The sequence below is a fragment of the Leptosomus discolor genome, chromosome 1 (genome assembly GCF_034619465.1).
Source record: "Leptosomus discolor isolate bLepDis1 chromosome 1, bLepDis1.hap2, whole genome shotgun sequence".
Classification (NCBI taxonomy): domain Eukaryota; kingdom Metazoa; phylum Chordata; class Aves; order Leptosomiformes; family Leptosomidae; genus Leptosomus; species Leptosomus discolor.
The window spans coordinates 63,015,889-63,028,530 of record NC_141391.1 but is presented as its reverse complement, the minus strand read 5'-3'; positions in this window follow the sequence as shown (position 1 = coordinate 63,028,530).

The following is a 12,642-nucleotide window of genomic DNA, read 5'->3' as shown; positions in this document are numbered from 1 at the left end:
AAGTTAAGGAACCTATTTCTTGTTTTCAGGACTTGGGTCTTAAAATATTTTAATGTAGGACTTTTTTCTGTTCTTATGGAAACCACTTGGAGAGGGAGAGGAGAGGTGGAAAGCTTCCCAATTAGTTTAGGAAAATTAAACAGCTTGGGAGCTACAAGCAAGTGTTAAACCAATACCTTCACTATACCTTCACTTCTCAGATCTAGAGGTATGGAGAGAGCATCAAACATGATGGCAGCACATAACAGTGTTACGTTTGAAAGCAATTTAGGGTAGAAAAGGGATTCTGTAACTGCTCAAAGACAATTCAGGTGATCCACATTTTTCTCTTCTCTGGGAGCAAACAGGTTATGAACTTCGTTAGACACTGGTCTCACTTCGCTTCCTACTATCTTCACTGATTCCAGCAGTTTTTAAAGGCAACCTGCAAAGATAAACATGATGGTACAGTAGGGTTAACCTGGTCCTCATTTAAGATATTTTGAAGGCCTTGAGCACAGACAATGAGGATATTCAGCTATACTCTCCCAAATCTTCTGAAGAGGCAAAAGAAAAGAGTAGAAGCCTAGACTCTTCCAGATCTTAATGTGAAGTAATGTCAAATACTAAAGCCTGATTGACTGTAAACCTTAAATGTAAAGTTGGTAAAGAAGAAACCTTTATAAAGTTCTTTGTAACTGCTGGTGTTTTATGCCAGTACATGGGTCAAAGATGTTGGAATGCCAAAATTAATCAGAATATAACTTCAGAGAAATTACAGTTTCTAACCAAAGTATATTGAACAACAAGACTACAAAAATCAGGAATTGCTGTGTCTTCAGAAGCAAGATAACATTTGTTTTTAAGGAAGGAGAGGCCAAGCTCATGTAAAAATACAAAAGAAAACCATAAAACAAAAAAAACCCCAAACAAACGAACATTTAAAAAAAGAAGATATGGAATGAGAGTGGAGGGCTGGGAATATGCAAGGAATTATTTTCTCTAAATACGTTCTGCAGGCAGCTCATCAAAATGTTTTAGATGCAATAAATGTCTACACAGATACGAGACAGGCCATATTCTCTAGCACTGAAGACAGGAACCATAACACAGATTATATCCGTATAGCTACATCCTTTTTCATTCCAGAAAAAGAAGAGATTATTCATCCTGCTCTTAGTAAGAGCTCTCAGCTTATATGTGCCCCTCACCAAATTCTACCTGAGTTTGCCTGAGAGAGCACTTCTTGCTACAATAAAAGGTATGCATTAAGAGGCATTAGAGCAACTAAGCAGCCTGACATTGCCTGTGAACTGGTCTCCAGACCTCCTTAGTTTATTAGTATAAATGTGCCCAAAAGGACCATTGCCATCTTTCGAGTAACCATAATGAACTGTATTTTAAAACTTTATTTATAATTTTTTTTTTCCAGAGATGCACAGCTTCTGTATTGAGGCTTCCATAGCAGAAAAGCAATCTAGATGTTTTATTAGGTATCAAGTAGAAGTAGAATATATTACTGTATCAAACTTTTTGCTAGTATGGAAGATACGTAAAAGCCCGCATAAGTTCATTACCGTTCAAATATTTTTTGAAATTTTGCTTGTCTGAAATAGACCTAATTAGTGCGAGTTGAAGAAAATCTTTTTAAGTAGGAATCTTTCCTCTGATGAAAAAAAAAAAAAAGGAAAAAAAGAACAGACAAGTGGATTGTGATCACAAGCATCAATCAAAACCCTAGCATAATTAAACTAGTCAGTATCATAATTAAACTAGATCTTTTTTCCTTTGCTAAGTGGATTCAGTTAGTGTTCTACATGCTGATATCAGGTAGAAATTCATAACCTAAAAGCCACAGAAGACGTATCTGAAGGGCTACTCTGACTGGCTTAGCGTTTGGGAAGAGCAGCACAATGACACTTGAACAAGACAATGCCAAAGAAACTGTAACAGAAGTATTCACCTCTTTACAATACTGTTTCAGACATCAAACCCTAACCTCATATTTTCCACAGAAAATGGTCACTTAAGAGAAGTTTATGCTGCTCCAAAGGAAAAAAAAAACAAGCAATACAACAACAACAACAAAAAAAACAAAACAAAAACCCCTTGCTTCAAATCTGTATGTGAAAGAAAAGGAAGCTTACGTGAGTGCATGATAGAAAATTTTAAGTCTTCCAGAGTGTCCATAGTTTTTGAGTATTTAACATCATCTTGCTGAGGATAACTCATGTATTTATACGTTTATTTAATTTACCTTTATTATCGGTGATAACTCTGTGGAATAATACTGGAATTCAGCTATAACAGAAATGAATATCTAAGAGGACAGTAAATGTTTTTCTAGTACAGAATAGAAGTCTTCTAACAATTAATTTTATTTTAAAATAAGTCCTCTTCATATAATGCTTAGGATTCTGAATATGTATTTCATGATATTAACATCTGCAGACTGTAAAGGCAAGCTGTGTTTTTCCTGAACTTACACAAAAGGGCATTGCAAAGATAGGAAATTAATTTTATTTAATTGTTTTTCAGTATTGTCCTACCTACATAGGTCAGAGCACATCTGTTGTCTCTGACAAAGGAAAGAATTTATGTCTTGTCAAGTTTATCATCAAAGTGCTTAACTATGATTGCTCTAGATAGTCAAAGTCAAGGAACGGTGTTAATCTATTTTTCCAGAGGAAACATACAATAACATGCTTACTCAATGCTGAGGAAACTTTTTAAAGAATTCTGTCTCTGCAGTGTGAATCTAATATTTAATCTGATAGAAATAAAAGCATCATCTTCTACAGGTTCCATATGGACACTCTACGTATGGAAGATGGGAAGATAGAATTCCTTGCCAGAACACAGAAATTATAACCTGTTTCACTTTTTGTACATTTGTGCATTTGTGTAGAATCAACCTAGGATGCAGGAGAATTTCTCCCAGAGCAAAATAAAATACCTTAAAAGAAAAATATTTTTTCACTGACTAAGATACAGTGTAGTTACTAAAGAACACAAACTGTTGTGGTTTGGGTTTTTGTGGTGTGGTGATTTTTTTTTTGTTTGTCTGTGTGTTTTTTGTTTGTGTGGGTTTGTTTGTTTGTTTTGAGATAGGTCATTATAAATAATGAAATTACCATCTGAAGTGTTTAAAATGGTGAAAATTCTGCGTTGGTGTGCCCCTCTCCCATAATCAATTTATTCCTCAAAACTTAACTAAACACCTGTTTATTTGAAGTCAAGGTATAATGGCCCTTTTTCACTGGTACATAAATTAAATGATCCTATCCAATCCAACTTCATTTAGATCATCTGTTGTAGTAGTTCAGGCTGGTTAATACCAACAGAGTGAAGATTAATCCTCCATAAAAATACAGACTTTTTTTTTTCTCTGATACTTATTCTGAATGCAGGACTGACTGGAAAATGTCTTCATGGTTTGTGTTTCTAGGATGTGTCCTAGAAATTTGAGTTGGAAGGCAGATGCAGTCTGAAACAAACACCTGCTGGAACATCTGCAGAGATGACTCTTCTTGCAGGTGTTCACCTGATGGTTTCCTTTTCCTACTATTGAAAACCAACGTGCTTTTGCAAATAAATTGTGATAAAATGTTGCTTCTGAACAAGGATTTGAACTGATTGAAAGCATGCCCTGAGTCTACCTTTATTAAAAAAAAAACCAACAAAATTATGTTATTTCGAAAGGTTAATCTTATTGTTCTTATTACTAACAGTTCTGACATTACTTCTTATTTAAATCCCTACTAAAATCTACCATTTTAACAGCATGTCATTCCCATTCATTGAAACCTTGAAATCTCACGGAATGTTTATGATTTGTAACAATTTTGTCTTCTAACATTTGTGAAAACAAATTACCAAGAATATTTCCTCCAATTAAAAAAAAAGAAAAAGTTTTGTAAAGAATTTTATGAAAGTTTATGTAGAGTTTGTTTTTGAGAGTGTACTGTTTGTGAACATTTGCATAGACAATGAATATGTTGAAACAGCTTTGAATCCTAAAAATATCCTGTTAGTATCCTGTTATTCGAGTGAGTTGCCACGCATATGTAACACAGTGTTTCTAATTTGTTATTTCTTGGGCACTGATCACACTTTTTATGCTTAAAATCTTTGTTATCGTCTAAGGGATCAGTGATACATATTTAAACAATTCTTTGTAAGTATGAGAATTGTATAAGCACGCCAAATCATTTAAAGGTATTTCATAGACAAGAATTATTTTTTGTTAATTATTTGATTTATAATTTACAAAATTTTAATACCTTCATCAGTCTGCAAACTCCATTCACACAAAAGAATGATGAATATTTCAATATGCTGTAGAAATAGAAAATTCCATTTATCTAGACCATGGTGTAAACTCGTAATCAAAGAAACACTTCTCAATCTAGTTATGTGAGAGATCTACTAGAGTACAACATCCAGTTAATACAAGATAACTCTTTGATTTACTTTTTCCAATTTTAGTAAGTTACAAATAGCAGTGTTCCTGTTACTGTTGGGAGAATATTGCTGTTAATCCTGATATTTTCTGATAGTAACCTACACTTCATTTCTCCTTGTGCATTAAATAATTTCTCTTTCTTTCTGGTATTTAAACTCTTTGTAAATGAGGAAAAAAATAGGTTTAATCTTCCTTTTTCCTTTTAATCAGTGTTTAGTCATATGAGATACTCAAAGAAGGCCTGGAATTTTGGTGAAAGGTTCAACAGAGCACTAAGGCAAGATGTAGAAAACAGCTTAGAACGAATGTAATTTCTCTTCTTGGAGAGTTTCCTCATTTTGGAGCAGTAAAGACAAAAGCATAACCCAAGAACCTGTTTTATTTGGTTAAAAAATTAGCAGCACTTGGAAACTGCAGTCAAAAAAATATGAAAGTTCCTTCCATAAGCATGTACATAACCATACATGTACATACTTATGTCCTGATGTTTCTTGCTTGGGATAGATCAATAAATAACATTACAAAGTAATGTGTTTTGATTACTTAAAAGATGTAAGAAGCCAGTTAATTTTGTGTACTATAAAGGAAAAGTGTAAAAAAATTAAAACAACATTATCAGAAAGCAACTTTTTTCTTTTTATTACACACTTCATATTGCCTTTATAACACACACTTTGTATTGACAAAAGGGAACAAAAGCCTTTAGGAGTCTGTTTTACTACCTTCCGAGAAGACTGGAACTGTACTTATTAAATAAATCTTGATGGAACTTTTTGATATTAGCATGATCAACAAAACCAGATTGTTCTTGTTAATAATAATCAAGTCGATTTAAACAATGTTTTGTGGAAAATAAATCTAATTTTATTGTCTAAGCATAAAGATAAACAATGTTTTATGCAACCGCAATGAAAGAATGCAGTGCTAAGGCAGCTATATGGGTGTATTATGACATATATTTTGAACAATGTAACTGTTCTGTGTCTATTCCTTTAGAACATGGTAAATATGACGTTATATATTCTGTATTTTAAGACAAGTTTAGGATAATTTGAATTTGATATGGACTAAGAATATGCACACACCTACTGAACTACTCAGAAACATAAAGTAGTAATTTGATTTACTTTTTAATACAGATATTAACTGTAGATTATAAAAATGTTCTTTAATAATGATAGCTGCACTACAGCTGTTCCTTATCTATTCCAATAATTCTTTCTTCATCTGTCTCTAGGGATACATAGAGGTAATGACTTCATTGGGGAACTTTCAATTAATTTATTTATTTTACTTTGTGATGACCGCTAAGATAAGAATATTTAACAGTTATAAGTTAGCAAATCTAGAGAGTTGGGAAAAACAGAGTGCAAAATCCACCAACTATATATAACTGAAACTTGTTAATTTTTCAGTGGTTGACCACTGAAAGTGGAAAATATGGCTAAACAAACATACTTAATAAAATTTTTTAGCATATATTCATGTAAAGTTTCCATTAATTCTACTCTTGAGTTTGTTGGTTTCTGCATAAAATTCTTGTACGCAGTTTACGCTTCACGTCTGCATTCTTTAACGTTATTCATATCCAGCTGGCATTACATTACAGTTCAGAAATGGCACCTGACACGTGTCTTCTGATAAAACTCTCCTATTTTAAGAGTTATTTGAACATTAAATTCATAGTGATGAGTCCGAAAAAAAGCCAGCTGAATTGTGATTGCACTCACTCCAGAGGAAGAGCTGTCTCTGAGAGATCTGTTTCTGGCTTTGGCTTAGCTGTGGACATGTAAAGGTGGAGTCCAGCTCTTGGGTGAAGTTCAGCTAGTCTCCTAAACCAGTTGCCAAGCTCATCCACAGGCTCCAAAATTTAACATCTATCATACAAAAAATTTCTTCATCCTGCCTTAGCAGTTACCTACATAGGTACATTGAGTCCTCAGTGCATCAAACAGTTGAGCCCCAAAGTTTCTTCTGAAAAATGTATCGAAAATGTCCATTTTTAAGCTTACAGATATGCCTTGTATATGCCAGAGCTCTGTCCCTTTAAAACCTAAATTATGTAGATGATTTAAAAATACAAGCACATTTTTGGTCACATGCCCATATGTTGGGGAAGATTGTGTTCCCACTGTTACACATGTTACCCTCTGAAGACAAATCTGGTATTGTCCAGAGGAAAGGCTTAGTAAACAGGCAAGATATAAAGCTAGAAGAAATGAGTATGTAGGCCTGATCGAAAATAGAAAAAAAAAAAATGACATCTGTATCTGTTGTATGAAGTCATAATAACAACACTTGATGGCTTACAATTTTTTTAATTTCCTCATTTTTTTTTCTTGTGAATTTCTTGTCAATTATTTCAAGGCACATCTAAAGTCCTGGGCATTAAATGAGTTCTGTATGGAGGTACAGTCAAATATAAAGGAGAAATAATGTACACAGAACATAATGTAGGAAGAAGAAGCTCTACTTTATCGTCACCTTCTAATAAGAGTCTAGATGCAAATGTATTGACATTTGGTTATCTGAACTGTTACAAAAATAAATCTTAAACATGTTGAATTGTTAATAAGTAAACCTCAAGTGAATTGCAGACTTGCCCCGTAGCACCTACCTCCACATCCAGTTTACTAATTTCTTTTCTAGGGAGCCATTATATTCCTTCTGCATGGAGCAAAGACTTTTTTTTTTTTTTTTTCCATTCGTAATGTAAACTTTGTATTTCAGATTTTATTCACATAACAATGAATTCTCATCCTTTCCGCTCACCACAAATTGCTTTTTTATGACTTTCTCTTCAGTTGGAAGAGGTATCGATTCATTATTTGTGAAATAGTAAAGGCTTGTTAAAAAAAACCCAAATCACACAACAACCCCCCCCCCCCCAAAAAAAAACTATGTTGTGTCTTTAATTTAAAAACTGCTGGAGGGCCCTATGGGGTATATTAAATCTGTCTCATTGCCATATATCTTAGTGCACATTTTGCTTGAAACCAGGTGTTTGGTATATTGAACTTTTTAACACTGCAGGGAGGTAAGTATTCACAGCTGGAGTTTTATGCTTCACACATTTTCATGTTTCAGAACAAGGAGCAACCCCTAGGAAAAACTCCTCCAGCATGAAAAGAGGCAGAACAAAGCGCTTCTGTATCTGGTGGCAGAACATGGATATGATGAAGTCACAGATCTAGGACTTGCATATAAAATAGATGCTGGTGTAACTGAGACAAAATGTTGCAAGCCATCAAAGTGTATAAATCTGCAGATCAATCGCAATCTATGAGGTTATCACTGTGGGAAAGGGGTGTAAAATGAATTCAAAGAAGGATGGAAAGTTTTTGTAACATATTCAGAAGTTAAGAACACTTGTACTTTTAGAAATCGTTTGAAGACTATCATGTTTACTGTGAGTCACCAGTTGAACTTTTAAAACTTGGTATGGTGTGTGTTATTATCCAATATAACATTAACGTGTACAAAAAAAATTTAAAATAATCTTTCTATAATGAGAATACTATCTTGAAAATATTTGACACAAAAAATATCACAAAATAAGTAAATTAATTTTCTAAAGTAGCAGTTTTCTCTCATGCAGACAAGTAAGCAAATGTGTCAATTCTCCAAGTAATCTAGATTTATTTAAAAAGAAAGAAAATCTCAAACTTATGGAGTTTTCTGTTATTTCTGTGAAATCAGTTTAGCAAAACAAAAATAGACTTCCAGAAGAAAGTAAGTTTTATTTGCCATCAACATGTAAGTTTGAAGCTGTTTATTTGATAACTGGATTTCAGTTTTTAGAGGGATGGAAAATAAATTCAAAACATCCAGAAACTAGCTGGTCAATGTAAGAAACAAACAGGTTTTTGGGGTAAGAAAGAGCTTGTGTCTCCTATCCTAAAAATAAGACATTTTCACACCTGTATTTTAATCACTTAACAAGTTCATAATCCTTTACCCGATCAGCAAAGACAGTGATTAATTTCCTGCAAAGATTAAGAAGGTAAATATTTTTTTCTGTGTGATTTGTAATAACAAAAACTTCTGGCAACATAAAAATTAATCTTGAGCCATAGGGTGGAATTGCAATGGCTAACTAAAAGCTTATCATCCCTGGAAAGATGAGAAGACCCACAGAAATGCCATTATGTGAACATGTGGAACAGCTGAACAACACACACTGAGCTGTATTAACGGTAAACACTACCTGATCTGGTAGAAAATGAAATTAATGGAGTCCTTAAAGATTCAAAAGACACAAAATAGTAAGTGCGTATTAATTATTAAAATTATTAAAATAATGGTATATCTGATCATTTGACCTCTTGCTGTGGCCAGGAATGTTCCCATTTTGGTGCAAAACTACATTTTAAAGCATTAGTTTTGATGGCTCTGTGCTTTCACCTTTCCTTCAGGCTTACATCACTGAAGTCCATAAGAGTTATGCCAGGTCTTCAGTCTCAAGACAAACTAGTATTTTGTCACTAGTATTTGTCATACTATATCTATGCCAGTTTTGCTGTGGAAATCCCTCTGGTGACAGTGATGCATAGCTTTTCTGCTCTCCTTGGGTGTTGCAGGCACAGGGGGAAGTGTATGCAGGGCAGGAAGAGTGCAAGCACAGTTGTAAACACAATGATAAATAGTTACGTCGTCAATATTATTACTATTTCTGCCATGAGTGATTTATTGCAAATAATATTTTATACAAATGGCACTTCTAAAAATGTGGACAATAAATAAAATTATATTCTTACGCAACAATAGAAAGGCAACCAATATGTGAAATTAATCTTGACTCATTGGTGTTACAATGGAGATAAATTTTGTTCCAGACAGAAAAAAGGTTCATTGCTTTTGAAGTACCTTGCTGTATGCTTAGAGTTAATTAAAAACAGTGAAGTGATGAATTAGACGACATCTTTGAATAACACTTTAGAAATAATAAAGATAAATGAAAGAACTTCCTCAGCGTTTTCATTGTTTAATGTCTTTTTACAATGCATGTTTTATATAAGTTTTTCTTCCATTTTTCTGTCAGAGGATTTTATACTAGGCTTATAACAAATGTAATATTGACAAACTTCACTCAACTGCTAGCTTTTCTATTCTGCTTTCTATTCTGCCTCTGTCTTAGGGGGTCCTAAGGCCTCAGCCACAAACACGGGGTTTGGGGCATTATTGTAAATCACGGGCACAAATCTCACCATTATTTCTTTGCCTACCTCTGGTTTAGAAAATGGCTATATTACTATGAAGCCTCAGTGGTGCTCCTTGAACACCTTAATTTTTTACAGGACTATATGTGTGTATATGTGTGTATATATGTGTGTGCATGCCTGCGTTTGTGTGCGTGCACTGGAAAGTGTAAGAGAGACTGAATTTCAGGTAGAATTAAGGTATTTGTGTTATGAACACCTAGTCTTAGTAATCATCTATATTTCTTTCCCCGAGCACAAACTTTTATGTATTTATCTGAATATATGTTTGCCTGAACAAAGTGCATGAGCAAACCTGGTTAACTCATGGAGAGGACTGAAACACTGTGTGATTTCAGAGATATGGATTTAAATCCAAAATAATTGCATTGGCTTCAGAAGACTTATTCTTGACTGATGCTACTAGAAGTGAGGGCAGCATCTAGTCAGAAAACTTTTGACAGCAATTTATTATTCTAAGGTGGCATATCTTACAGCGATTGTCCTTTTAAAATACCTGTAGTCTGATTCATCACCCTTTAAAAACTATGCTTAGGATGTAAACTCCCAATGCAGACTTCAGTAAGTTGTGATGAAGTAATAATGAGCTCAAATATAACTGAAACTGCGGTGCATTATATTTGACTGGTTCATGTAAACTAGCCTTTTGGAGCAAAAAATACACACTGATGGATACTTAACAAAATTCATAGCAGTAAATAAAACTGCTTCTTTTTGACACAGGTTCACCTCATTAAACCTCCAGTGGTCACATTTCTGTGGCAGAAGTGATATTCTATGTAACAATTACCAATTACTTTGGTAAATATGGTGGGTCTATACAAAAGGACAGCCTCATCTACATGAGACAATCAAATGTTTCCCCAGCATCTGACCCAGAGTGCTCTGCATGTGGTTTTCTGAACAAATAAATGGCTGAACTGTGTGAGGAGCACCATTTATTAGACACTGCACATTTTCTGTTAAAATTTTCAAACATAAGAGCTGTTGTCAATCACCTTCCACTGAGTAAGATCTTACCCAGATAAAATGTCTAGAGTGCTAAAATCTTTTTCAACTATTTTTACACATGTAAAGATGACTCCAGATCTGCCTGTATGAATTTTGGATGGTTGCCATACTTATGTAGCTACTTTAACTGCCAACATTTAATTTTCCTTTAGCTTTATACAGAAAGAGAAAAAAGAAGGGTGGGGGTCTGTGGAGAATGAGAGATGTGAATATTTTTAAAAGATAAATATATTTTAACATTCAAAAATGGTGTAAATTATAAAGAATTATAATTATAATCCATTTTGGGAGCAACATGCTTGTTCCTTTAACCATTTTTGTCACCTCAGTTGGAGATAATTTAAGTTTTAGCTGCAGTTTCTTTGTTTAACTGGATTTTTTATGCCTACTTCAGTTTCTGGGAAATAAGTGACACGCATAGTTTAGAGGGAAAGCCTGACCCCTTTGTATCATTGTGTTCCTGGAGTTCAGGATTTCCATTTCTGAATAAGGCATATTTCACCCCTGGTGAAATCACTATAGCTGAATGGCATTGCCTGATAAAGGCCAGAAAGACAGAATTTTAATAAGCACTGAACTGCAGCTCTAAAATAACTTTGTGTGAAGTTTTACATATGTTTAAAATGTTCATTACCCTACATACAAATTTCAAAACAAGACAGACTGTTTACAATGTATGTAATCAGCTTGGTGTCTTGTAGCTGGAGTACTCCAAAGAATGAAATAATGAAAGCACCCAACAGAAGGGCCCTTCAACTTAATCTGTTAACTACAGTTTGTACCAGACCTTGGTAGGAATGGGAGGCCCCTGGCTAATCTTTTGACTTGGCTAAGTGGTTCTAGGCACAGAGTTCACAATAAAATAATCGCAGCTCAAGGGTCCCTTCAAAACACCATATATTCAGTATTGAATCTCCTTATTGAAGCGTGGAGGTCAACACTATATTTTAGTGTTATCCTGTTTGCATACAATGACTTCTTTTCATAAATTGGTCAGTGAGGTGGTGAAGATGATTATTTCACGGTCTTCTAATAATGCCATTTACTAGATATGCTGTTATTAGATCCTGTATCTGAAAAAATTGTAGTTAAATTTTACTCTGAAAAGTTAGATGTATTTTTGGAACTCCATATATATGAAGAGGTCCTAATAAATGAAGATTTTTGCATTTTTTCCTCATAATCCTGATGTTGACTACATTTTTAAATGTTAGTTTATCTCATAATAGTTGGAAGTCTAAAATCATATTTTTAAATTTTTGATAGGCCACTGAGTTTTGTCATAGAGATTACATTTGTTGCAAAACCTTAAAAAAGAATGCTAAAATATAATTTACTTCAAATGAGCACTTTAGACTGTGGCAGACTTAATAACAAAGATAGGTTGATAAACTCCAGAGGAACTCTACATATAAAATCTTTCAATATGATTGGGTAATGTTATGCATATGTAGCAGATATCACACAGATATTACTGAAACTCTATTTGATAAAACCACTTAATCGATAATTTGGATTATTTTAGCTTTATGTTGGAGAGCTTAGAACCTCTGCCTTAATTTCTGAGGGTAAAATTTGAAGTTACATTATCAGATGTGGTAATATGACAGCATATGCTAATTCAAGAAAGAAGATATTTTGTTACAATCTGTACTCAGATGGAGAAAAAAAAAAAGAAAAAGACAGTGTTTTTTTTAAAGTAATGTTGAAGATGCCTTTCATACACCTCTCCTTTCTTATAATCAGAAAACCATAGGCCAAAACCTCTGTTTGTGAAAATCAGCCTGTATATACCGGTGTCAATGGGATTCTGTTGATTTATGCCGGCTGGTGATCCGTGCCAGTGTCTGTTATAACCATAGTTACAATATGCTTCTCTGTAATCATAACAGACAGTATTTGTTCAATTAAGCCAACATCTGGTGCACTGTAATGACTAGGAGTAGTAATTAACTTTTTTTTTCTTTT